This window comes from Varroa jacobsoni, unplaced genomic scaffold (assembly GCF_002532875.2).
Source record: "Varroa jacobsoni isolate VJ856 unplaced genomic scaffold, vjacob_1.0 scaffold_821, whole genome shotgun sequence".
In the NCBI taxonomy this organism is placed as follows: Eukaryota; Metazoa; Arthropoda; class Arachnida; order Mesostigmata; family Varroidae; genus Varroa; species Varroa jacobsoni.
This window is the reverse complement of record NW_019213723.1, coordinates 233,589-261,307: the sequence shown is the minus strand read 5'-3', so window position 1 is coordinate 261,307 and position 27,719 is coordinate 233,589. Positions and strand designations below refer to the sequence as shown.

The window sequence follows — 27,719 nt, the reverse complement described above, 5'->3', positions numbered from 1 at the left end:
AACTGCTGTACAAAATTTGCGGGGTGACGTGGAAGCTACTGTTGTCAGTACAAGACTCGATAAATCGACCATGACATCATATAAATGTTGAGCCAGAAGGCCCTTATAAGGCCCTAATCTTAAATGAATACCAAAAGCCAAAGCATTGCTCCATTTTCATCTTGCACATCAAAAAACAGGCAAATACACAGGGACAACCTGTTAATACAAAAAAACGACCTTCATAAATTCAGTTGACTAGACAAACAAGGAAATGTTCTGCTGTATTCAAGATAAGACGTTCTACAAAATATCCGTACATCTAAAACTTGTTCGTCAACACACATAATTATTGGTAACGAGTTTAAAGTTTTTAATTTACTCGTCAGTTTAACCAGATGATGATAGCTTACTCTATTCTATGTAGCTTTTATCACAGACGGCAATTTTAAACATCCATTTCTCAGTAACATTGTCCTGTATCAAGCATCTCAAAGAATGTACGCCTATATATAAAGTAATTTACGTCTTCTGTCTGAGCACTGACCGATTTTTCGGTATATGCAAATAAGGCGAAACGTTCCCAGCAAGATAATACGTAACACACGACAATACCTCTTCACATCTCCTAACTGACAAATAGCAGGCAAAAGCAACAATGTCGATAGAAAAGATCAAATATAATGGAGCATATATAGCTCGCTTTTGCGATAGTGCGATTATTATTATATACATGTATTTACAACCATACATGATTCTAAGCCTCCGCTATCTTCAGAATTGATCATCGCCGTCACCATCGCTGCCAGCTGCAAAAAAGAAAACGAGGTATCTACGCGTTAATAATTAGATGGAACTGCTTCTCATACCTTATCCTAATGTAAAAATAAAGAATAGATAAAAAGCGAAACAGAATTACCGAAGACGTTAGGAGACTTTGAACTACGTATATTTGACCGGTGTTAGCCATATTGCTCTTTGCGTCGCCTCAGACATCAACATCGATCTTAGGAGATGCAGTAATAACGTCAGTGTCCTGAATTAGAACACTGGCTCTGGCATAAGCTGTGATTTGACCTAGATATTGAACGCTATGTAACGACTCTTCATACGACTGTTGATCTGACAATTTCCTTTGCGACCTGTCCATGTTGGTGGCCTTTTGTGTACCATCACTTTCCTCGCTGCACCATGTGGCCATACATGACTACAACTTCTACTCATGTATGTTACACACTTCGATCAGGCAAGAGCCGCATAGGAATACTCTATAATATAGTATGTAATATTTATGACTTAAGCAAAGAATATATCATCTGTGGGCCTTATCGATACATATCTCGGTGGTTCCTAAGATAAAAAAAATGCTACCATAGCTATTTGAGATGCATCTGTGTATGCCGAGATTACTATATAATAATGATAGTATGCTTTATGTCATAGTGAAGAAACGGAAAGACCTTATTGCGAATTAGCAAACGTTGCAGCCCCAGAGCCAAAAAATAAACAGGTACTTAACTATTGCAGATTTATCAAAAACAGTAGCAAACTTCTAGAACGGTTTCACCGTTCCGACTGTTTATTCGGGTCCTATTAAGAAAGATCTCTGCTTTGTAGACACCTAAGCATATTTGTTTATTTAGAGGTTTTAACAGAACTTTACTTCACTAACAAAAATATATGGTCGTGCGTTCCGTCATGGCAATAGTAGACACGGGTTTTGTCGTATGAATTTCTCCTAATTTAGTTAAAATTACGACTTCGTCATTTTCTGCTTCTAGCTGTGCTTATCGCCAGTGTGGACGTAACGTATATTAGAATACATTGTTTATACAGTTGTATGTAGAGCTTGGAATATACATAGATACGCGTAAAAACCTACATCTGCGTTGCTTAATTAGGTACGCGTGAGCCTTTCATAACAAACTTATTTGGGATAATTTTCTTTTAGGGTTAGGGTCGAAGCTGAGCGTTACCAAGAGCATTTGAGTGATTTTTTGAAAGCAATCGTTCGCTTATCTTTCACCCTTTGGTCTGTCATCACTTCGCACAGTCACAGTGGTATACATACTCCAAGATATAATATGCTCTCGTACGTCAATACTGACTCTTTATAGAGGCTAATATTATCATCAAGTTCCCTTGAAGAAAAGCAATATATTAAATAAGTGACGATCTTCCCTAAAGGTTCGGGAGCCAAAGAGTCATCAGCTTTCCCCCACTGTAACAGCACGTAAATAAATTATTGACGGTTATCTGCTCGTCGATTTAAGAATATGGTTCTTAAAAGAGAATGATATATATACACGGGTGTTCATTGAAGACTGAAAAGCGACCTCATCTGCCAACAAAAAACTGATCTTTCAAATTCATCCCAGTCTTTTTTCTCTAGCTATAGTTTAGGTCAAAGGTATTTCGCTCGTTAATGAAGATTTTCATTGTATTTCTATACGCGATCATATGCATACGCATTAGCTCGAGTACATGAGAGTACGTACGTTTGTCCGTGCAAAGCATATGCTCTTTTTAAAAACTGATACGCCAGATGTGCCTGCTGCACTCGCCTTCCCAAGAAAATTTATGTCGCCAACGTAAATTTCTCCTTGGACTACCTTGTTCAGATTGAAAATAAGATCGTTTCCGTCGTGGTCCGGAATGACCTGTAGCCGGGTGCTCTTATGCCAAGGATTTGTATTGCTTTAGCCCACGCTTCGCTTTGTGGTTGATCGTATTGTTACTTCCTGATACTGGAAAGTGACAAACCATCTCATATACATAAGTACCTTTTCAAAGTACCCTACATTCCGACTATGTACATAACGACTGCCTAGGCTATCTTAACGGGACGTGCAATGTAGACGGGAAGATGCTGTTCCTTGTCGACTACTCGGTGAGCCATTACTCATTTAGCTGCGTCGGAAGATGGCTATTGTTTAATGAACCACAGACTTGTAGCCATTGTCTTGCAGCAAAGGAATATAAGGTAAAGATCATTTTCTTGTTCTATATGATGTTATTACACCTAGCCTCCGTTTAATGTCGACAAGCAATGGAAATGAACCAAGAAGTTTGTGTCGTCTGGGTAGGATTTCATTCATATTTTATTTTTATTGTATTTTTATTGCATTTTATTGTACTTGGTGATTATTCTAAAAATATAATAAACACATATAATTTTCCTTATACGCTTGGTTGTCCATAGACTCCCCCCTGTGCCTTTTAATAATATCCAGCAAGAAATATTGCAACACAGCTATGTAGATTAGGCACATTTATCTTGAACTCTGTCTTTATATCTTGCCATCATGTTATACATGTTTTCCATCCAGGACCTTCGTGCACAAGCTTTTTGTACAACGAATTGCCCTCCGTCGCCCCAAATGAGCTTTTTGTAGTGATCTTCTTTAGAAAGGTCAGAAGAAATATAGTAAGTAGAAAACTTATCTGCCCTACGCCCTTGAGAAACTCAGGGAATCGCGGATAGCCAAAGCTTTACCTATTAGTTCGTCCGGCGGGTACGGTATCTCTGGATAATACACTCCTAATTCCCGTGGCCGCTTATACTTCATTTCCACCGTGACCGAAGAAAAATCGAGAGCTTTGCCTAGACAAGCTTTCTGTCATTTGCCGTCTGTGCTTACAGTTATTCACTGCAAGTTGTGAAGCTCTTCCAGGAGACATTTATGATGAAGGATTACATTGCACTGATCAGTACTATACAGGCTGAACCTCTATAGCACAAAATTACTATTATACACCACTCAGCCCAGCTATTAATAGTTCTTAAAGCTTTCTGCGACCTAGGTTAGCTGTGCTACAAGAACAGTATATAGGAATATATAGTTAGATAACCTTGATCGAATAATTTAAATTTTTAAGGCCGTTTACGTAGCATTAAAGCGAAGCATGTTCAGACGAGTTCTGACTTGGGAAAGCGATATAATTCAATTTTACACCAGTATCCTATGTTGATAAAAAAAAATCGGAAAACCTTTCCAACTGTTGACAAACGATGCAAGAGAATTGTAAGCATCATTATTTTCAATCACCGCTCCTTGCGCGAATAACCATTGCCCTTCTTTAGGGCATGCTGTTGATGCAATCTTTCGCTATCTTAACTATAAGTGAATCTTATTGCCCCACAACAGTAACTCTTCTCACGGACATTTGGAGTATTTGTTATTTATTGTTCTTCTTGAACCCATAGTTTTTTTACGATTTTCCAGAGGTTTTCTAAGTGATTGAGGTTTCCTGAACAGGTATCCCACGACAGCATCTGAACGTCATTGGCATGGGGATAATCCGACCTCTGTAACAAGACGTTCTATCCTGCATGAGAACGCAGTTACCATCAGGGAGCGATTCGTGCACATAAGGCACCAACTTGTTCCCACTGACCTCAGCATATTTCTGTCGCTCTGGTATTTCTGTGTGAAATGTATAATTCGAGTATTTTTGCCTGAAATCATAGACGATATCATAACTTTTTGATGGATGTTTGATTTTTAACACGACGGAGTTTTCGTTCATCAACGGGCCTGAAGGCACGACAAGCTTTTTTTTCTGAGAATTTCAAAATGAAGTTCGTCTGACAAGCAAACTTTTTGACTTGGTTTGGCCAATCAAGACGGGCTCGTTTCAACTGAGCATTCAACCGTGGTTTCTTAGCAGGTCTACTATCTTTGAACCCAGTTTCTTTGAGTCGGCGGCGAAGCGTGATTCTCGACACAGCGAGTCCACGGCCTTTTAACCTGCTCTGGAACACATTATACGAGACGAACTTACCTTTTTGAAGTTCATAAATTATTACACGATCCTCCCGTTTCGTAGTACATCTTTTTCGACACCGATTTTACGCAACCGCGAAATTTTCCCTCAATTTTCTGGCCACATTAATAACTGCATGTGCTGGAAAACATGAGAAATTTCAACAGCTTCGTGCCGTGTGTATTTGTTTTTATAAAGCAGTATGCTGATCGGTGTCTTCTCTTTCACAATAGTGTCTACTCCCCTTCCAATTTTAATGGTTTACGTACGGAAACACATAAGATCATCAGAAAATACCCAAACTAGTAAATTTTACTCAGATATATTGATACGAAACATGAGTGCTCGACTCACTAAGATCCTATTACCGTTATCTATCGCGGCAAAATACGACTAGTCGACCTTAGATAACACGTCATTATACATGAATATCTGTTATACCTAGCATCAAGTAAGTCATGCCGCTTTTATAAGCCGACAACCGTTTGAAAATATTTCGCTTCGGTGCTGCGAAATAGCCCTGGAGTTGAAGAATACTAGTTATCGAGTTCTATCCCGTATTTCCATTCACGAAGTTCTAGCTAATTTGCGGCCAAAAGGTAAAAGTTTGTTTTTAAAGCTTTCAAAAATTACAATATGGCGGTACGTGAACGCTGAAGAAAAGCTGCGGGATATAATTATTGCTTAACACTAGAATTAACTTTAACTTACAGGTGAAAATATAATCTAAATCACATCGAAGACTTGACAACAAATGCTGCCTTACGAATCAACAAGTGACTTGAACTGTGCCGAAGTCATCGCAAACGACACGGTAACAAGTATTCAACACAATATCAGAAACTTTTATTTCACTCAGCGGTAAGTTACTTAACAGCTAGCTACAATTGGTCGCACATTTGCATATCCGATCACCTGATGCGTAGTATTGACTTTGCCTAACTTCCAGCACACTTTCATATTAAGTACATATATTTAATGTTTTAAATTGCCACTAAAGTGTACCTGCGAGGTATTTTTGTCGTACGAAAACATCTTAAAACAAATAACATAAGTAGAATCGGAGGAAGAGATGGCATCGTATCCTATACGAACCAAGACAGGAAAAGTTTTTTCCGTATTTCTTAGTAAAGATAAAAGAATCTTTGTCAGCAGTGAAAATAAATTATCTGCCGTAGTTGCTCTTACAAAGCATAATAAAACAGCTTTATTTTTTGGTTAAGTATCTTGTACAGCTTCCCAGATTTAACTTAGACTCTAAATCTGACAGAAAATCTATCATATTATAAAAAAGAAAAAAGTCAAAATGTTGAAAAAAAGCACACAATGTTAACTGTGCATCGCATCACCAAACACACACGGTAGTTCAATACAAATGCACGAACAAGTCGATACTTATCTTATTTAACGTATTATATTGGCGCAGAGCCAAGTAAGAACAGACGGGATGAGTCAGCTCGACCTTGTGTAAATTTCAGCCCATGATTTCCCGTGATAGCTAAGTGGGTGACGTTTGTTAATATTAGTGACACACTGTGGTCCAGGTTCGAATCGCCAGCCATCTGGCAACGGCGGACGTAAAACTAAAAACATAGAAGTTCAGGTTCATGTCGGTGTATACTCATATCGTGTAACCATGCGGCATATCACGACTCACAATAATGGCTGTCTACTGAAAGTATTAGAAGCACATTATTTTTCATAAGATGGTCTCTGGCATGGTTTACGGGCTTATTTAGAGTCTAGCAATGTTTGCCTTACACATTGGGCACTACGTTATCGTCAATTTTCAGTTAAGTATCGAACCAGGATTGCTTAGCTATTGAACCTGTGAACAGCGAGAAGCACCATACAGATCACATAGTTTCCTACACCTAGCACCTAGCATAATATTCGTCAGGTTCATGAAACTCCTGTACTCCGCGTAAACAATGGTGAAAGCATTGCACTGCATAGTGCGTCGCTAAATGTCTCTTAGACCGGTTAAGTCCTTTTTGGGTCTCGTCTGTAACGACCCTCGTTTGACAGAGTGCAGGATCGATTTTCGCGAATTTTCGATTCCAATTTATCGGGCTTTTCTCGAATGTTGGTGTTACCGATAAGTTGAAACGTTTAGCACAGGTCACGCGAACAGTGGCGTTACCGCCAGGAAATAGACAAGCCTGTTACGGGTTCTCCGGTGCCATCCTAAGGCTCTTCTGAGGAATGAACAAAGGTTCGGTCCAGAGGCTCAAGATTCCCCACTGAGAGATCATCTCAGATTAAACTCGCTTCGGATGTGGCAACTGGTGCAACTTTAAGGTCGAAAAAGCGAAGAGCAGTTGAGAAGAGCAATCGGTGAGAAGCAAATATTAGGGACAAGATGTCCGTGTCTCCTTCCGCAATACACTGGGAGAAACTTTGGCCGTTTTACGAGATTAGCAACTATAGGTACGTGAATCGATTAACATATGGTAGCGGTCGATCAGAGAGATATAGATGCATAGATAGGAAACAAACCGCAAATCTGCCGCGTGTCCTGAATTTCATTGCCTCAGCCTTGATTAAGCCGGAATGTAACCTGATTAGAACTTGTTGCACATGGAAGCGACTGCTCCCATAAATAACCAGATCGTCCGCATAGCAAAGAACCTTCACCATATTTTTACGCCCACGTAGCTGGTCGGAAACATCCTTGAACCGGACCGTGGAAAGTAAGGAGCTAAGGGTATTAACCCAGGTTACACTTGTGGTTTGGGAGAACGCCGGCAGCTCCGAGACCTTATCCTCCATTGTAAGCCTATTTTCCTATGAAGTTAAGCATTCGCAGACTTATTCGTTAAGACTGCTTAAGGCTAAATTCGGCGAAACGCAGTCTAAAACAACTTTTAGGTCCACAAACGCTCCGAAGTTATACTAACAAGGGCTGCCTAGAATTCGTTCGACATCGGCAGGTACTGTCTTGCCTTTTTTTTCGGTCGAATGCTTCTTCTGAGCCCGGGTTGCTCGTTGGGTTGCGCACATACGCCTTCTTTAGTCTTCTTGCCAGCAGTTTATAGCGTAGCCTTTTCTTCACGACCCCGCACGACAGCCTCGGTTGCCTTTGCCCCCTTGAGTAACGGGAAGCGTTTTAAATCCTGTCCCGCTGCTTCCTTACGTAGGCTCTCGAGCGCGTAAGTCCGGCTATTCACGTTTGTCTATCAGGTACTGTGTCATTCGATGAAAGCATGCTAACAAGGTGGTCGATGAAGCCTAGTGCAGCAATGGGAGTTGTGAAGATCGAGCTTCTCTTACGAGAATGGTCTCCCGCTGTTCCAAGTATTTCTTTTATTGGGTGACATAGGTTCTTCAGCGGATCGGCTTAGATAGGCAGCTGTCAAAGCTACTAAACAGTTAACATTGCCACAGTGAAGTAGAAAGGTTAGGTCAGCTATTACTACGAGTTCTTACTACAAGTGCGCGTACATTTTTCAATTGTACCGACCCGGTGCATTTCCCGACCCGCTGATCTATAACTGACCGACCTGTGTGATCTTATTGAATGAACTGATTATTCAAGCCATACTGTAATACGAGTAATAATTGCATAGTAAAGACGGCTAAATTCCGCAACTAATTACGGAGCGCACTGACGGTTCCGAATGAATGGCCATGTTTCACATGTTTTTAAGAGGCGGTTACTATACAAGACGTCACCTCGTTGTACGTACTATACGTCGTATCGGTGCTGGGTTATCGGTAAGATCTCGGCCAAACAAGACCACCCCGTGTAACTGGCACGAGCATCGCATGAAACTTCTTTTACTGTATTGGTCCCTGTTCGAAATAATTGACCTAATTTTGTATTGCAATTTATTCAGGCCGTCAAGCAAACGACAAGTTCGAGTTAGCGATCGAAGTATGAATAATAGAGCGGACAAGACAGACAGAGAGAAAGCGTAACTTACCGATTGCGATCAAAAAACCCCCGAAACATCTACATTGAGTGGCCAAGTTTTACTTTTTAAATTCTTATCGTAAAGCATAAGCACACTTGAATTATCCATCGATCTATTAAATGTATTATATAACTTAAAATTGCAAAAAGCACAAAGCTAGTAAAATGGTATTTGTGTCAAAGTTATACTTAATCGTATACTCAGTGACACACGTGAAAAATCAAAATTTCAGCATGCGTAATCGTAGAAAAAGATGGAGTTAACGCGTAAAATTCTGATTTTCCACATATGTTTAGCCGTAATAGATGTTTACGACGACAAAGGATTAAAGGAATCACCCTGATGTTGATTATTTCAATTAGAAGTCAATAGTGTTGATTACCTGAAATTTCTATTATATCTGAAACTTTACTGAATATTGGTGATACCAAATGTGGGATAGTAGTGAACACATGTTTTTAGCTAAGGCTAAATGTTTCTTTTTTATTTTGGCGATAAAAGACTCACACCCAAAACGCGTATAGACCTCTGTAACAAAACATATTTTAGACGCCAGTTTACCAGCTATTAAGGCATTTAAAAATATAAAAATAAACATAGTGTAGACCGTTTCGATATTGTTTCTTCTTTAACGGGTTTTAGTTGCAAAAAAAGCAAAAAATTGTGTGGAAGATGCTCTTTATCCACTGGAAAGTAACGGCCACCTCTGTGAACATCTTGAAATGTCCCAAGAGTTGCAAAAAAATATGTTAGAGTGTTATGGCCTAGTTCCGTTCGAAATGCTTGTTGTGTCGGTGGCATTCGCATTAGCTATAGGTTTAGAACGCAGAATAAAACCGGGAGTGGTAATTCCCAGCTCAACGCATCATTTAAACGGGTCCGCATTTTTATCAATATTCTCAGGTATTTACTTTTTGGCTAGCTCAATTTGTGATTTATATTTGCTATTATTAATATACGCTCTTCCAGGTTACGTGCGGATCAAAACTTTGCACGTCATCAAAGTGATTTGGGATCTTTTGCAGTAGTTCAGGATTTAATGGCGGGGAACGCTGATAATATGGGCGTATATAAATATGTGAATCCTATAGCTTTAGATCAATAGAAGACAACTCCAAAGTGAACGAGTAGTCAATTACGGGCCGCGAAATATTTGACTGTCGTACTCTTTGGAAGGGGTGCACGGATGGTTCAATTATCTGTTTAACTTTCTTCGCAAACGGTGTGAAGAGCAAATCACGAGAATTCTCTCAAGCTGATTTATTGTCAAACATTTTCTAGCGTAAAGTATGAATATGTTTCAAACTAACTTTCAGGGGTCACCTTCATGCAACAGAAATTGGATTCCGATTATTTATCGGTAGGAATAATAGCTCTACACGATTATCTCGATCTATTGTGAAGTACATCTGTAGGCTAATCACTATGTATAGTTTTCACTGATAATGGTTTGCCCCTCGCTGACCTGGAACAAGAAACTGGATCCCTATTGAAAGATTCGTGAACGTCAATCTGATCAGTTGATTATCTGATCGAGGGTATTGTGGCTTTTAGGGCAAATCTGAGAGTCATTCGAACGTATAGAACACGCTTTCCCGTATCGACGAGCCTATATATGAAAAAGCTTGTAATAGTGCTTTTGGACATTTTTCAAAGTACGCCATTGTTTAGCTATGATAACACGACGTCAAATTCACCAGTGGTTTTTCTCGGAGCAGGTAACCCAAACAGAGTTCGAGCCGTGTACTCATTTAGATGACCCAGATATTAATTAAGAGTATGTATGCATGTATGTATGGCTTTAAATGTATGTGCTTGGTGTAGCTAAAACAAGTACACCTATAAATAAAACACTAGGACGAATGCGTAGTCTTTCAGTTGTTACGACTCCGAATTTCCGTGAACCTCTAAAAGCCAGTTAAAAAAAAAAAAGAAAGCCAGCTAGCACCACAGTGGTAGGACAGTAAGTTAAGGGACAGCATACGGGTGCTAAAGTACGCGAATTCACTAGTTCGACACCGCGGATAAAAGAAAAAGGGAAAAAAAAAAAGGTGATGACATGAAATTTAAACAAGTGGCCACTTTTTCGCTTTGGCCGCCGAAAGCTTTGAAATGCTGAAATTTACTTCCAGAACTCCTATAAGTATACACATGTAGAATTTAAATGTTTGAATAGTACTTGTAGAAAGCTAGGGGTAGCAACACTCTATTGCTTAGCGCAATTTTATGTAGCCATTGGTTAATACTTTGCAGAACCTCTAAGTGACTTCATTGCGGCGAGAATAGGATTTAGAAATGAATTTTACGGGCGTTCGATTTCAATTCCGTTCACTACCTTTCACGCGGGCAAAAGTTTGTCTGAACAATTTTTCGCTCGGCGACTGAACTGTCTTCAAAAACGTTGCAAGATAATAGGTTTTTTTCTTCCTGGGCTTCCAAGAAACCTAGTTTTTAAGATATTTTCAATGTTAACTTGATCAAAACCCATTGACAGATTACATTTACTCTTGACCCAGTCGGCGGAAGTTATTTTGTTTAATAAAATCTTGCAAATATATTATCAGCTTGTGAAAGGTCTCATTATGAAGACTGTACAGTTTTATAGCGTCTGTGTTTAACGCCAAGTTAATCCGTGCTCGATTTATGCTGTAAAAATTTCACTGATGACCTCTTGCTGAACTTTAAGTAATCTATTTCTAATCTTTATGCCTCAATGCGTATTGACAATAGCCGAAAGGCTCCAAATGTGTAAACGATAACTGTCTAATATATGTACATTGTGTCAATTCAATTGAAATTCAACACAGCCAAATATGGCGATTAATTTATGTCGTCTTTTTAGCCGTCTACACATCGAATTAGACATGAAATTTATAGTAGATCATTGTTCTTTATTTGCGCCTTCATAAAATGCATGTATTCGAAGCAAACGGCCCTATTCGATAGTGCAAACCCTAATAAAAAGTAGTAGAATTTTCGCGTTTCATGACATTCGATTTACTTGACTTAGAAACAAAAAAAAAAAAAAGAAAACACGTTAATCAACAGAATTTTGTAAGCGTCACCCTTTTTACATGGCTTTACATTAGGCAAAATCTGGCGTGTGACGCTCGCGCCCTACGACGATTATCGATCGCCGAGTAAAAATCATTCCCATCATTACCGTTTACTCATAGGCCTGATGTTGTTGCTACAGCTGTATAACATGCGTCCCAAAGATGCACAGGACAGTCGATTGAACCACCAGAAATTGTTGAGAGGTCAAATAAAATGGTAACTTATGATGTAAAATAAGAAAATAAATAAAGTATTTTTCGAAAAATTATGCTAGAATCTAAACGCTACATTTTCTCACGGTAAGCTGCAATACTCTACTTTTGTAAATCATTATTCAGCGCATACGACATAACTGCGGGCACAGCCACAGGAACTATAAACGTGATACGTGCTAAATCAAAGGACGACGACGACGACGACGACGACGTCGCTCTGTTCCTAAATACAGTATCAATCGTGTCTATCGTCATGCGGCCGACTAAGACATTTGAAAAGGCGGCGCTTAATAGGCCCACGTGATGTTCCGAGATGGAAATGGGACATATCTTACTTTTAAACATTTGTATGATATTTCCAAGCGAATCGACAGATAGGCGATAGAGTAACGTTGCTCATAATAGTAGAACAAGTCGTGTACTCAAAGTACGCATACGAAGCGTAACGGGAACTGCAGACGTTCACTTAGAGATGAAAGCTATACGTCGTTCAACCTTCTCAAATAACTAGAAATAGAGTTAAGAAGCGTTGAAACAAAGTATGTACATCCAAATAGAATATTCTTTTTATTATTCTCAGAAAGTAAGTTTACTATGCAGGCTGAATACCTCGGTTTTACACTGTCGTCTGTAACAGTAGACGGTCGCACAAAAGGGCCGCATTACGGATACGCTTTTTGTGTCGAATATCATGTTGAAAGACGCAAAATTCATCATTATAGAGAGCTTCATAACGACTGCACTAACGAAACTACTGAGTGTTGCCTTTTCAGTTTGAACGAGAATAGTAAATGCTCGTCTATATGATTCTTTTTTACGAGACAGCAGCACAATGTGAGGTGTACTCTAACGGGCCAATTCGACGTACACCTTGGTTTTTAGTAAAAAAAAAAAAAAATTAATTGGAAAGGTACGCTATTTTTAGCCTGAAATAGCGGAAACATGGGGGTATTCTGTGAGACGCTGTTTTTTGGATTCGCCTAAAGGTTTTTGGAATGGTCTAATTTTACCAGGGAAAAAACGACCTATAAAGGGAGGCTGCGTAATATCGACGTCTAAAAGTGAGCGACTCGAATCTAGCTATAATTTTCTTCGACGATTATACAACTGGATAATCAGTACCTTACGCGTCGATTTTAAAAGCTAAAACGTAAAGTTCCTATTAGTCAACACAATCTAAAAACATCTAGTATTTCTTAGGCATTCCAGACTATAGTTTTTTTTCGCTCATTGAAACCCGCTAAATCTTAGTTCATGCCAATTTCGAAAAGGCCGGTTTTTAACAAACGGCACAATTAACGATGCACAATTACAGAGGATCTTCCGTAAATTTGGTTGACAGTGTCCTAATATTCGTGCTCCATTACCTCTATAACGACTAAGATGATTATTGCATCCCCATTGTCTTTATTTCAATACATGGCGAAATAATAGGAGACACTTTGGGGTATGGATTTAAGAAGGAAGTGCGCCTGACTTACATTTGCAATTTTAATATGTCGACGATGTTCTAGTACAACCTCTCACGTGCTGGAGGCGATTCATTACCGTTGTGGTTGGTATTAAAATATATATAGTGCTTGAAGAGATATAGGCTGGCAAAGGCAGCACAAAACTGAGAAGTTAGGTGACCACAATGGATTGAGACCAACTGTATGTCCAAATAAAGCAATACGGGTAAGCTTAGATGTCTCCTTAGAGTGACAAATTTTATCTGAATCAAAAATGGATGCTTTTATATAGACCAAGGCTTCAGGAGCATACATGTCCTATCTTTGGTTTAGTCCGAAACCGTTTCGAAAGTTCCTTTTGAAAGATTAAGTCTTACAGATTTCAACTGTTAGTCATACGTGTATTGCAAGCATGAATGGCACCATTTTCACCATAGTAGATGAAAATAACGTACAGACACAGCGAATTGAGTAATTTCGGATCTGTCCAAGTGGTCTAGGTTCGTTCATCAAGTGTCTGAGTTGTTCGAAGGCTGTTTAAGAAGGCACTTATAGCCTCTGTTGGTGTAGTCCAGATGACGTAGCTCTCTTTTTCTTTATAGACGCCGGTCGAAATTCGTTGTGAAAACGTTCAAGCGACTTCGGCAAAGGATAACTTTAGTCGTAAGCCCTTACACTAGACATGTTTATAACCAGGTCCCTGTCTGTTATCTTTCGTTAAGTGAATTGCCTCAAAGGAGTAAATTCAAGTTAAGGACTTTCTCATTCTATTTTAAGCATCTTAAGTAACAACCTGAAACCACTGGAACTTCTCACTATTTATCTTCATTGGTGAGGATAGCTACCCTACGGCGGTTAAAAAGATCATCTGTTTTTATATTTAGCATTTGTAGTATTTAGATTTTTTCCTTTTTAAACTGACAACCGTTGCTTCAATAATTTATAAATAGTAGCAGGCACCTCCGCAAGCTTAAGGCATTCGTGCAGAACGTGCCATTAGAATTACGCGTAGTGCCTACCTGCATTTTGCCTGTTCGTATCGTATCGTAAATAGTTTGCGATTGGTGTTCTACATATGGTCTTATAGATAATAGCAGTATTGATCGAAAATTCAGTACTGTAGATGTTAACGACCCCGGCAGAGAGGGCCTTTGAACAAAGGCCTCGACAAACAAAGCTGCGAGTATGCGTCAAGGGCCCCTAAGAGTTTTGCGCGGGGCATTTTCGTAGGAGATTCTGTTAAGTTAGCTGCAATATGCGAAGGCTCCACAAGCAGATTTCTGGTACAGCTGCAACTTTAGAGGAGGGCAAAGCGGACGAAGACGTTAATGAGCGTAGCTTATGTAAATTTCACCCGAAAAATCCGGTCGCATGCTGTGTACATACAGGCACCTGGTACTTTTCCGTACATAATCGCTTGGAGAAACGAGTCTGTACTGTTTGGTTATACTTGAATTGATTACAACAATATTGCGCAACGCGATTATTCCTCGTTGTATATATGACTAAGAACACCGATTTAATTAAAATAGATACATATTACTTTTTTTTTTGTAACCTTCTAGATTAACTTTTCACCGAAATGGGATAGAAAGACGCAGGCTTTGATTCGCTCTTGATCACGTTATGCTGTCAATTTTGTAACTTTGTCAAACGGACTAGAGGTAACAATGAGATGTCGTCTATTCTGGATTACCTAGTTTCAATTATCTGTGCGCCTTTTATATGTTTTCGGTCCCACTTGTTCTGTACGTCGATTCATCGTCCATTTATATAAGAATCCGACAAGCTGTACTCTAACTTATTGTTAGTGACATGATATGAGCTTTTTGCGACGTTTTCCGATCAGTTCTGTGACTTGTCGATAATTTACTGTTCTCAGTTTGTGCCCTTTGGCCGATAATAAGACGCGTCCATAAAATGTCCATGCTGGCGAAAGGCCATTGAAGGGCTCCGTGACTTGCTACTTACTCTAATAGCGCCGTGTTCAGTCAGATCTTCTTTGTGAAACCACTTGTCTAGCAATCTCAACGGGAGCCTTTTGACTCAATTCATGGTAATGTGAATATGTGTGAGGAACAAATTTCTGTCTATGTATCTTGGGTTAGGGTTCGAGCAAACTTCGCTCGGCCTTCCATATCACCTGAGATGAAGGCCCGTCTTCAGGTCTATTGCTGTGGTCCGACTCGAAAATGGATACTGCAGCCATTTACAGTAGCTAAATCTACGGCTTGCACCTTCCTATATGAAAATAGCTTCGTATATTACTTCCTATAGCCGCTGTGAGATGGCACTAGCTTGAAAAGCTTAGCTCGTTGTTTAGCTCCTTATGTTTGACAGGCTGCGCAGCGATTTACGTAATTCTTGGTTCTTAGCGGACGAAAACTATCATGTCTTTCACATAAAGACATATGGTGTCATATGCAAAATCCGATCTGTATATAACGACACAAAAATTTCATTCCGAGCTCTCGAACTACTATAACTGAATCCCGGTAGACACATTTTGATTAACGATTAATTTATCGCGTACGTTTCAGCGTCCCTTTACTCGTTTCTCCAACCGTACTAAATGGTTCTAGATAATTTCTGCATTGTTGTCCTTGCGTTTACATGTTCTAACAGTAAACCTGAAATTCTATTGTATTTATCTTGTTTTGTCGAGGTACATATTTCATTGGTATTTTCTCTACTTGGGGGTGTCAACTCAATAGGTCAGCAATGAGATTCGCCTGTCTAGTAACGTACGGACATTGTAGTCTAAGGCGCATACCTTTAGGTCATGTTGAACAAGAAGCTAATATTTTTAACAACACGTTCTTCAATAGCACATAATCAGAATGGACCGTTGCATAATTAATTGTATGTAACAATGGAGATTCTTTTGAAAAGTGCCCCAATCAGTGCTTTTAATTAGGCGCACAGCCTTGCCTGTTGGATTCGTACTGATGCTCCGAACAAACCTATTGTGAGACATGTGATGAGCTTTACCGAACTTACTAACTTGGAGTGTTCGATGAAATGTAACTGAGTATCAGATTCAGGTGCCTGACGTCAGGTTGCTTATTCCTATTTTGATCTAATTTATGAACTCAGCTCACAGAGTGAAGCCTGTATCCGAATTGTTTTTACCTTTCTTCTTTGCCCGAACGCAGCCGTTGAGATAGCTACAACAGTAGCTGAAGGCGCTTCAACCTGCTCCAGCGGCCTTCTTCGACCCCGCACCTGTCGTGGTCGTCGACGTCCATAGGCGCAAAATCAGACAACTCCGTCGACACAACTCTGTAGTCAACAAACTAAGCTGTCATCAATGCTGTCATTGTATCGGTAAGCGTTACGTGATAGTCTTTGTTCAGTACGTTTTTCTACGAGAGAAAAAAACGCTTGGTTGCTTGATTGTTCGTTCACGTTGTCCTGACTGACTTTCTTAGCTTAGTTTATACATTACATTGTTTGATCTCCTTTTGGTCGATTTCAGTTGACGATTGATGGCCTTATCATGTGTCCTCTTTCTGATAAATCGACATCGAGCTTTATGTTACCCCATCGATCTCGTCAAGTGACACCAAAATAGTACGCCAATCCACCTGGCAATCTTTTTATATACATGTATTATCTATACAGAATGAAAATGTGAATGAAGTTGCTTTCTCTACTTAAACACGTTACTGACTGGAGCACAATTTTTCCACGCCGAGAAAATGTTCTAATTCTTGTGCGATCTTTTCCGTGGTTTATAAACTGCGAAATATCAGTTCTCTGGATCATTGAAAGTTTCGTCGTGGTCTGTCTGGTCTGACTACGCCATGTTGATGTGTACAATACAGGAGTCGTATGATAGCTAATTAATTAATTAATAATTAACAACGAACTGTGTTACGTGCGCCGTGAAGCAGCGCTCCACGGATGACGCGTCCAGCTGGCCAACTACCTCTCGTAACAGCTTTTTAAGTCTTTTTTATGATATCCTTGACATTTTTCCTCGAGAGAAGGTACCATGGAATTCCAGATCCGTCTACCTATTACGGTATATGCATCATATGCAATAGTTTTAAAGGCTTCAGTTACCCTAATAGCTATTTGCCTCTGGGCCAGTTTAAGCCTCACACGATAATCCTTCCTAGTAAATGCCCCGTCGTTTTATATTAGTATTCCATATAACATTACTGAATGCGCGACAGACGCCGAGATTTTCCATGGGCCGTCCTTCGATCCACCTGCGTTCGGCAGAGTTCTAGCTAACTTGTTCGTTGTTGATGGCCTCCCTCGTAATATTTGGAATGTCGTCAATAATTGCGCCAAGATATCTCATTGATTGCTCAAAAGAATTGTGTACGCTCTGTTTTTTCTTTCCGTAGCAAGCTCTAGATCATGGTCTTTATCTGCGTATTTATTACGTCACACGTATCGTCCACGTGCGCTTCTACCCGTTATCCACCCGCTGCTAGTGCTGCTAGGTGGCCCACTGAAGATTGCCCTGGTTGAGAATACCATTGTAGCCCGTGAGATATCTCTGTCGGCATGCGGAACCTGTTTCCATCGTGCACGATGTACCTTAGATAATAATTACTCTTCTGAGATAGGGCTCTACCTTTTTTATTCCAGGACTCGTACTCTTAACTTGCCGCATAAAAGTTGAACGCCTATTTTATATCAAAACACATATACTGTTTTCTGCTTGCATTGCCCATTTCCGGGTTGGCCACTTCTAAAATTGCTATGGCAGCATCTAGGATCGGGCGTGCTTTCATAAAGCTATACCATTTTCTGAACCGCAATACCTGCTGATGTTTTTCTTAAAAAGTATATTGAGGATGCTTTTACGCCGCCTTACCCAGTGCACTGAAAATGCAGGTGTATATAGGTTAGTTTCATCCTGGCCTGGTTTTTCCATGAATGCGAGAATTTTCCAGCTCTCTGGGAAAATGCCTCTCGTGTAAATTCTGTTTATGAGTTCTGGAAAAACATTATCTGTTTTATTATTTCCTTATTAACTATTCAAATCGAAGTCTATCTGGGTCTGCAGATTTTTGTTGTACTTTCAATGTTTGAACGCGCTGTCTATTTCTAGTTCCATCGTGCGCAGTACCTGAGAATTATTGTCCTAGGCCGACAGCTATTTGCAGATCGTACAGCCGTTCTTCTTAGACCTTTATGGAAATTGTTAGCGAAATATATGTACTGAAGGTAAAAATGGTCGCATGTAATCATTCTTTTTGACTCGTTAGCCATAGCTGGAGCATTCGAGTTATGCATAAATATTGCTCTATACAATCCCGGCATTACCCTATTCTGGTCACAGAACGAGAATCTCAGATCGTTTGTTAAAGTAACTTAAGGCTTTAAAAAAATAATAACAATGTTTTTAAATGTTACAAATTGGTCGTATGTTATGCACTAGACGTGACCCATTGAGATTAATTTTTAAGAAATCTAGTTTTTCTGTTAATTATTTATTGTACCCAGTGCGTTTGTCTTCAGGGCTTTAAGTTAGTCCGCGTGTTGATACGCTTAGTTTAGATACGTAAAATCAGTACTTAATATTTTTGACATTTGACAAAACCGGAAATGGCCAAAAAGTAATAAATGTACTTCTTGTCTAACGAGCCCTGTTATCATGCTATCTTTCTGTGTAATCGTTGTTTGAAACCCTACATATTGCGCACAGATTTGCATATTTGTAGGTTTACACTATGGGGTGAGTGTCAGATCTTTGTGTCATTAAAATTCCTGATATTTTTTAGTCAGTAATACGTCTCGCTATAGCCAAATCGGAATCGGCCTTTTTCTCTTTCTAATTTAATTGCTAACTCAGTATATATATATATATATATATTCCACTTTACAGAGAAATATAAATGGATCAGTGGAATCTTTGTAATGAAACTATATTAGTAAATCCAGGCACAAGATTCTATGTGAAACATATGGAAGCCAGCTTTGGCCTCCGGTATATACACACGCCTTTCACACGACATTGCCACAAGAGCTTTCCCAGACACAAAAAAACAAGTTACGATACCAGAGAATCCCTATTTGTGGGAGAAGTCCTTGAAATAATAGAGTGGTTAGAGTTAGAAGTTGTAATGATAATGCTTCACACAAGTGGTTCCTATTTCGGCTAGGTAAAGTCAGCTATCGCAAACAATACATCCATTTGTAAACAGAAAACTCATTAAAATAGAATATAATTTCAAGAACATTTCTTTGCTTCCAACTTGGAGGCCAAGCCGAAACAAAAAAAGGCACCAGGCACGTATAGGTCAGTACACTATGATATATGTCGCTTGGACTCGTATTCGGATGAATGTTTAGTGTAACGTAGCTGACGCCTCTACGAGAAGATGCAACCCCGCTAAGCGAACTAACGAGTAAGCACAAACATTTAAACAACAAACTTTCGGATGGCTATGGTTATTACAGCGAGAGCGGATCTTCTTGCAGCGCAATCAATTGAAGTGGCTCGTGCCCCGCGTACCCAAAAGGATGCTGAAGCGACACCGATATATCATAATACGGGGCCAGAAAGAAACAAGCTGCCTGAACAAGACTCATCAGGGGCTTTCAAAGAACTGAGAAAAAGCGATGTCGATGTAGCTGACTTGCCGGGAATTCGTGACAGATCTTTACGCATTGCCCACGTAGACTAGGCCCTGGAACGAACGACCTTCTAGAATGAAGATTTCAGCAACATTAGTGAATGAGCACTACTAACACTATGAGTACGTATAGATTAAGCCATACATAGTAGTAGGAAAAGACAGCTAGATATACTCGCTTTCGCGTTTCTCGATATACTCGTTTTCTTCAAAACTGAAGTCGAAGCTATTAACGATGAACTAGGTTAATCGATGGGAAAACAAAAAAAAGAAGTTGCATAGAGATGCGTCTAAAGACGCAGTGGGTACGGGGATACTAGTGCGTGTGCGGGCAAGGCCGAGCAGAACTGCGAAAATAGCAGTCGCAAACAGCACGAAACACGGTTCAAAAGTAAGGAATTAACCTCAGATGGGTAACAAGGGAAAAATGTAGCGCCGAACTGATCAATAGCTCGAGGCACGAAATAAGTCCCTGCAATAGCCATTAAAATCACATAGAATCTCTGGCAGGGATTGATAACGGTTAGAAATAAACAAGTTTTTTTGTGTTGCGTATTAAACGATAAGTCATTAGGTAACTTTAGCAGAATATTGAAGATTGTCTACACACGGCCTTCTGAGATAGGTCAACTGAACTTTTCGACAAATAATTTAGTTAGGAGAAGATGAACCCGTAGACATCTTGACAGATCCGAGACAATGGAAAATTGAAATGACTTATACAAATGGCTAATTTTATGCTTTAATGTATCTTCAGAGCTTCGATCATTATAGTTTTCGTATAAAGACGTGATCTAATAGCTAACGACTTTTATCTCGCTTCGTCAATACCTTGTTTACGCTTACATATACATTTCTTATTAGTAAACAAGCGTAAAAAACAAGTAAACAATAATTGTCGAAAAGTAATTCTAAACAATTACTTTTCGACAATTATTTTTTCCGAAACGTTGCTCCATTGCGATTAAAGCAAGGCCTGTACCATTCCTCGTATAACAATGACGATGATGATTATATGAAAATTTCTATTAATATATAAATAAAACTACTATAAAACCGCATATTCTACACAACACAAATCCTCTGAAAGCATTCGGTTGTTATACTATTCTTGGCATGTCTTGCCAGAGTGATACAGTAAAAGATAGTTTTTGAGGATATAGTACAGCAAATAAGAGAGCAGCCTCGTATCGGTCGAGTGCATTAAATTTATTAGATTGATATGGGTAAAAAAAAAAACAAAAAAAGTGAAATAGTCGGGGTGAATAGGATCGTTTCGAACCACTGCTGGACTGTGACACAAAACTGAATCTTTGTCTGACCTGCCTTAACGAACTAGTGTAGAGTTCACGGGAAACAGAATGTCGCCAAGATGGGACCACTGAAACTGGGTCTAATTAGCAAGGCGTTTGGTCGAATAAAGCGTTCAACCCAATACTTATCACGTAACACTCGCATAGGTGCGTATTATATACGTACATTTCTTTCTGATAGGCTCAGAAAAAATTAGCTAGAATAAATTACGATTATGAGATCCGTTTATGCCGAAGGATCGAGTAGAGTAGCCTGTGTTAGCCTTCGACATCCAATTAAGGTAACATGACGTTTACGTTAGAGCGGCCAAATGAGACGTATGTTAATTTAAAGCAGCAAGACTCTATCTTATCTAATCGAAAACTAACTCTATTTCCCCTGTGTTCTGAATAAAGTTCCTTATTTTGTTTATAGAGACTCCCTGTTTCAAGAGCCCTATATAGTGTACAGTGAGAAAGCCACCGTATATTTATATTGTGGGTCTTGGAGCGTAATTTTAATCTGTTTAGCATCAAATGCAAAGTAAGCCCAATCAGCAGTATCAGAGGTTATCGTACGGGGTCATATGTACCTTTTTACCACAGAGTCTGTAACTATGCTTATTCTATGATCTTGTACTGAATTTGAAAGAAATACGGGGCAGCTATTTAATATATAACGCACTAACAACACTAACAAGCATGTCCACAAAGCCAGAATTAGAGAACTACTCACCGCTAGGGCCGATTCTAGCAAAAATCAAAACCTAGCTTCACTAGATATAACCTTCACTGTAGAAGAGTCACAATATAGAGCTATCATCCCCCGACCGTGAAGGCTTTCTCAGCGTAATTGAAGAGCTATTCGCTTTAGCCTGAAGTCGATCGAACAGCCTCAAAAGTTACGAGAGAGAGAGACTACGCTAAAGTTCTCTCAACCGCAATATTTCAACACAAAAGTAGTGTTCTTTTGCGGTGTTGCCTTCTGTAACTGCTTCCAAGAGGCTTATTTGACAAAAACCCGTTTGCCATCAGACTTCAATGGCGAAAGAGGGCAAACTAAATGAGCAACGCCATCAGAAAAGTAGAGGTGGTTCAGGCATTGTTTTGACGGGGGTCACAAAAAACTGCGTAGACTTTGTGCCCATTTTGAAGCTCCTAGAGTTTTAAAATTATTGAATGACTTTCTAAACCACAATTGAGGTGTTTAAGTGCACAAAATTGAATGCTTTTTGTAGTACGCCCCTTGAAACTAGGTACTTTTTGAAAATATACATTATCTACAATTCACATATACACGGTACGTGAGCATCCGACAATACAAGATAATGCAAAAAGCCTTTTTGTTAAAAAGGCGGCAACGTGATACGATTGGTTTAAAAAGCCAAACTTCGCCATGACATGTTGGAATTGGCGAGCCGCTTCTCAAGTTATTTTCTACACGGTCGCTAACATTACTCCTGCGGCTAAGACTAACAGCTTAAATACTTAGACATCAGCGCTGCGTTCGAGCTACGCAGTCCCAGAAGGGGTGACTCGATCTCGAGAAATGTTACATGGGCGAGAAATACGTTTTACAAATCTGTTCTGTGTACGCGGAAATAAAGTAATGTCGTCTTTGGCAAAGGCAATTCCTACATGGGCACAATATGTCAGTCAAGATATATCTAAAGATCATTACAAGCATTGAGAACGCTTCATACACTCATGCGTTCGGGGGGCAGCTTTACCCATACTCACATGCGGCTCCGGAATTTCATTTGTCTCTCGAACGTGGCTCTCAAACCTTTATAAACACCTGCTTCTCTAATAGGCTAGTAATTTAAGTAATATCCGGCGAAACCAGAAGTAAATTTTAAAAGAGCGCGTCTCAAAGGTAATATTTCCACTCGAGTCAGCGTATGCTAAGGCGAAAATATATATTCTGAATTTCCAATATGCCTTCCCCATTCCGAGTTACCGTATACATTTTAAAATTTCCATCTTACAGGCGTATTTCGAACAGCTTTGGCAAAAAGTATGATAAATAGACTTTATACAACAGCCTATCTACGTACAACACGCAATGCGTCGGCATCGCAAGACCGCACTGATGGTGACCGTCACAGGCCGCAAAACAGCGATGTAAAACAGCGATGTAAAAGATTCCCGGAAACCCTTATATTCTTTCAGACACCTACGTGGTTGAACAAGTACGCATGCTGGCAGTGCCTATTACTATGAACCTAAATTATACCTGCAATTTGCGCAAATTTATTTTTCTTCGTTTTAGATCAGATTTTAAAACGTATCATACCGCCATGCATTAGGTTGTTCAGACAACAAGGCAGACCTTTCTCCTAACAATAACGCAATTGGCTATGTTAATACTAGCAACAAATTCGTTAATTTTATGTATATTCGCCATCATTTCCTCCACGATTTAACCAATTTTCTAACTCAACTTTATTGAAATTTTCGGGAGAACTTTTCCATCTAGTTTTTTAGAACTTTTTTTTTTGCGAAATGTCTCATTACGTATGTTGTTCGCATTCGCGACTGATTGGAAAAGTTGCTGATCCGTCGACACGATGTCTGCAGATTATGGTTAATGCACGAAGCCTCCCACTCAGGTTTTTGCACGACGGCTTTAAGGATCTTTGCCATGTCTCTTCTGGGTATTGTCGCGGCAAAAGATGACTTCGCCTTGTTTCCTTGTTTGTTGAATCTTTTTTTATGGGACAGCCTTTCTTTAACCTGGTGTACTTTAACTACATACAAATCGTTGCCTATCGTCCTGTTTCTAGCATTTTCTTGCGTTCAATCCTACTGAGTTTAAATCATAATTTTTTTTAAGTGAAAAGCCGTGTTTCGTTGTACGCTACACTTAGTGTATTGTGCGTCTCTCCTTCAAATGCGACGGCACGTCTTTAGGCTTAGCAAAGCCTTTTAGTTAGGAAGGCATATGCATATAACACATATCTTACGAGTTTTGTTATCGAACATAGTAGGTGCTGAAATCTATCTATAGAACTTAAACTCACAGGGAAGTCCTATTTATCGCACAGTGAAATTAGAACAAACTTACATAGAGAAGAAGTTGACGAATTGTATATGGGAGTGGAGAAGCTTGGAAGGAACTGACACTTTTCCATACATCTACCTGTAATGACAGGGTAGCGACGTATCTGCTTGTTAAATTTAAGAGTGTGAACTTTGGGTTTAAATCTTGAAATAGGCTCGCCTAATGGTGGAGGTTAGCTGATGGTGATGCAATGGCCACGTAATTTTGCATGTGAAATTCTGGCATTTTTCTATAAATGTACGTATATACAGCACGAATAGGGATCGTGATTAGTAACGAAATATATACGTGCGAAATTCGTGCGAACTTGAGCTACGAGCAGTATGCAAAATGCTGTATGAACCTATTGACGATGAATTGAGATTTTGGGCTCAGCCATTTTCGATGGCGCCATCACGGTGAAGTTTGGGCCCAAAAATAAAGTTGTTTTTACAAGCACCATTTAATCTTAGCCTTTGAAAATTTTAAACGATATTTCTAGTAAACACATATTATTTCTGCTGCTATTATATCATATTAGCTGCGATAGACGGTCTAGAAAGATAAGAAAGCCTAACACTCGCTAAATATGTTACCCCACAAAATTGCGTTCTCAATTTGTTTCGACTTTTTAAGAATAGCTTGACTGTTTCCCCTTTCTTATCCATTATTGGACCCCTCGAAGTACAGTTTATATATGATGCTGTTATTTATAAGAATAAACCTCTGAAGTACAAGTCAAATCAGTAATATCAGCTAAAGGCAAAAATCCCATATAATACGCTGCTCTCAATTGTGAGAGTACGTATCAATAGTGAACTGCTTGTCTTTAAAAAAAATCTTGTGTCGCACGGTTGAACCACAAATACTCCCAGTTTACTTTCAGCTTGGATTGTGTAAGTTCGATCGTGCATTTACGTATATAAAATTATTATCGCGTACGCTTACGGGCTGAAATTATGACCAACAGAACTAGAACGTGGCACGCTTCCTATCCCCTCACGTATGAGGGGGTTAATTCGGAGTAATCTAGTTCCGTAAGCTATGACTAGAAAGGGATAGAGAGATGGGTAAATGAGATACAAAAATCTATACCGATGAGACCTTTACAAATAAGTTGTATATCAGTTTTGGTATATGATTCCTCAGTAAAAGCTATTTCTATTCACATCGATATAAGCCATCGCTGATGGCCCTGTTTTTCATTCTTGTTTGTAAAGTTTTAGAACTCATTACAGCTCCTAACTGCAACTATGCTAATTTTTCCGATACGGGGGCGAGCATATTTACGAAAAGTGACAGACAAAAACTATATGACAAAAAATGTTTTTCCACGCTTTTGAGGAAAGGCAGCAATTTGCAAATAAAAAAAAAAAGTGTGTTTTTCCCATTAATTTTTACCATTAGCTATATTTTTTCAGGTATACATAAATTACTAGATCTCTTACAATAGATTAAATATAGCGTATTAGAATTTACGCTTTCCGGTATGTATTTCCCAAGTAAGGTAGCTATATATGGAAGTGCTCTTTCCTTATCTTTGAGCTGCCTCAAATTGCACATATGTTGGTCTGTTATGCATATTTTAGGCGTGTACGTAGTAAAAGATAGTTTCCGGGCTGTTTCCAGGTTTTGTTCGATTAGACATAAACAGAAGAAGCAAATGGCTCAATGTTTTTACGATAGAAAACGCAAGCCATTTATGTTGTTATAGCAATTATTTGCTTGGCTTTAATGTCGCCGTAGGCTTGTTTAAAGAAGGGCTTCTGGTTTGATTTTTCTAAATAATCCCTTCCAGATTTTATACGCGCGCTAGTTACATTACATCTACTAGCTTTTAGCAACAGTCTTGTGAGATGACTCATGCAAATCAGATTAAAAATAACCGCAAGAAATTTCAATGAAGGCCGTGAACTTGTACATAATTGTAATGACCCGTACTGAAACCTACACAAAACCCAGTCCACCATCCAAAGTTCAAATTTTAAGGCCTCGTATGCGCCAATTGCGCAGACAAAGGTTAATAGAGAAGCTGACTTGGGCGGGCTGTTCGATTGCCGCGTAGAGCTGCACGTGGAAGCTCTTCTGGGAAACACATAGAGCGATGGACGCACACTAAAACAAACTGGTCTTAGGAAAAAAAGTAGAAAATTAAAATAAAAGAAATATTCAAAAAGCTAAGAAACCAAGGACCAGACAATAACAGGTGGTGCAGAACGTACTTGCAACCGGACCAGAGAAGTAAGGTACGATTAGGCAGTGACTTAAAGCCTTCGTGCATCGTGTACATGCCCAGTTCAGAACATTTGGCTGATACTGATGAATACGACAAAACGACAAAAAGTTCATTCAAGAGCCATGTGACATTGCCGAAAAGGTCGTCGACTTACGGTCACAGATGTTCTGTAAACCTGAAACAGAGTCGATAATACACTAACGACGAGAAACTACTAGACATATCGCTATACAGGTATTCTTAGTGACGTCGAATCTGATAATAGACTTTTAATAGATGACGGGATAAAACGACATCAGCTAGCTAGCAGATCAGCTAAGACTGGTTAGTACGCTAAATCTGCACGAAAGAAGGTGTACCCAGACACTCATAAATTTAAACAGTGTTTAGTGCAGGTGTGAAGCCGATGCATAGGTCGTATTGGACTTACGAGTAGGTGTTCGAAAGGGTGGCTGAAACGAAGAACCCGTGGATCCTACTAACCCGTTGCCGATCTAACCGTTTCTGCGAAAAAAAGCAGGAACACAGAACAAGTCGTAGGAAAAGAGAAATTACCGCACGACGCTAGTATAAAATACGAAGCACGGCCGATTTAGTCAACCGAATAAATGTAATGGTTACGAAACGCAGAAACCAAAAACCAGGGCGAAGGCCGCAATCAACGCGATAGAAAATACACCTCAACTCACCACCGATAGGCGACCTGTTCCAAAAGGAGTAGAAAAGAGTAAATGATCAACGCTAACGGTCTAAGGCGTATGTCTGCACTGGTCAATACCTGGCATGATAGAATAATGTGTCACGAGGCCTGCAAAAGCGAGGACATGCGCAGCAGCAGTAGCAGCAATGGATGTTCTCTACTAACGAAAAACAGGTTAGAGGGTTGAATGACACTCGTCTGCATAAACGCAGTCGCAAGGAGAGTAACGGCCACAAAACTAATTTGGACAGTAATGCCAAGTAGGTCAACGCTAGGGGCAGATCAGACGTCTATCCAAGGCCGAGTTTATGTGCCTGAAGGAAGGAGCATATAGACGCCGTTGAAGAACATGCTTAGATAAACTACTACGAATTACCATTCTCACTATGAATTATATATGTAGAGATGAATGGGCGAGATTGCAATCGAGATTCTTCAAGAACAACGCGCCAGGTGTGCCAAT

General features: G+C 39.5%; 1 protein-coding gene and 1 long non-coding RNA gene across 3 annotated transcripts in view; both read right to left on the bottom strand.

The window, feature by feature from the left end:
• The window catches only part of LOC111264106 (uncharacterized), a 63,199-nt gene that overhangs the window by 26,375 nt on the left and 9,105 nt on the right, over positions 1 to 27,719 (bottom strand). The window lies entirely within an intron of this gene.
• Positions 350 to 27,330, bottom strand: LOC111264114 (uncharacterized). Its single transcript, XR_002682680.2, has 3 exons — positions 27,246 to 27,330; positions 26,987 to 27,060; positions 350 to 788 (listed from the first exon to the last, which is right to left on the bottom strand). It is a non-coding gene; the product is annotated as an uncharacterized LOC111264114 (long non-coding RNA).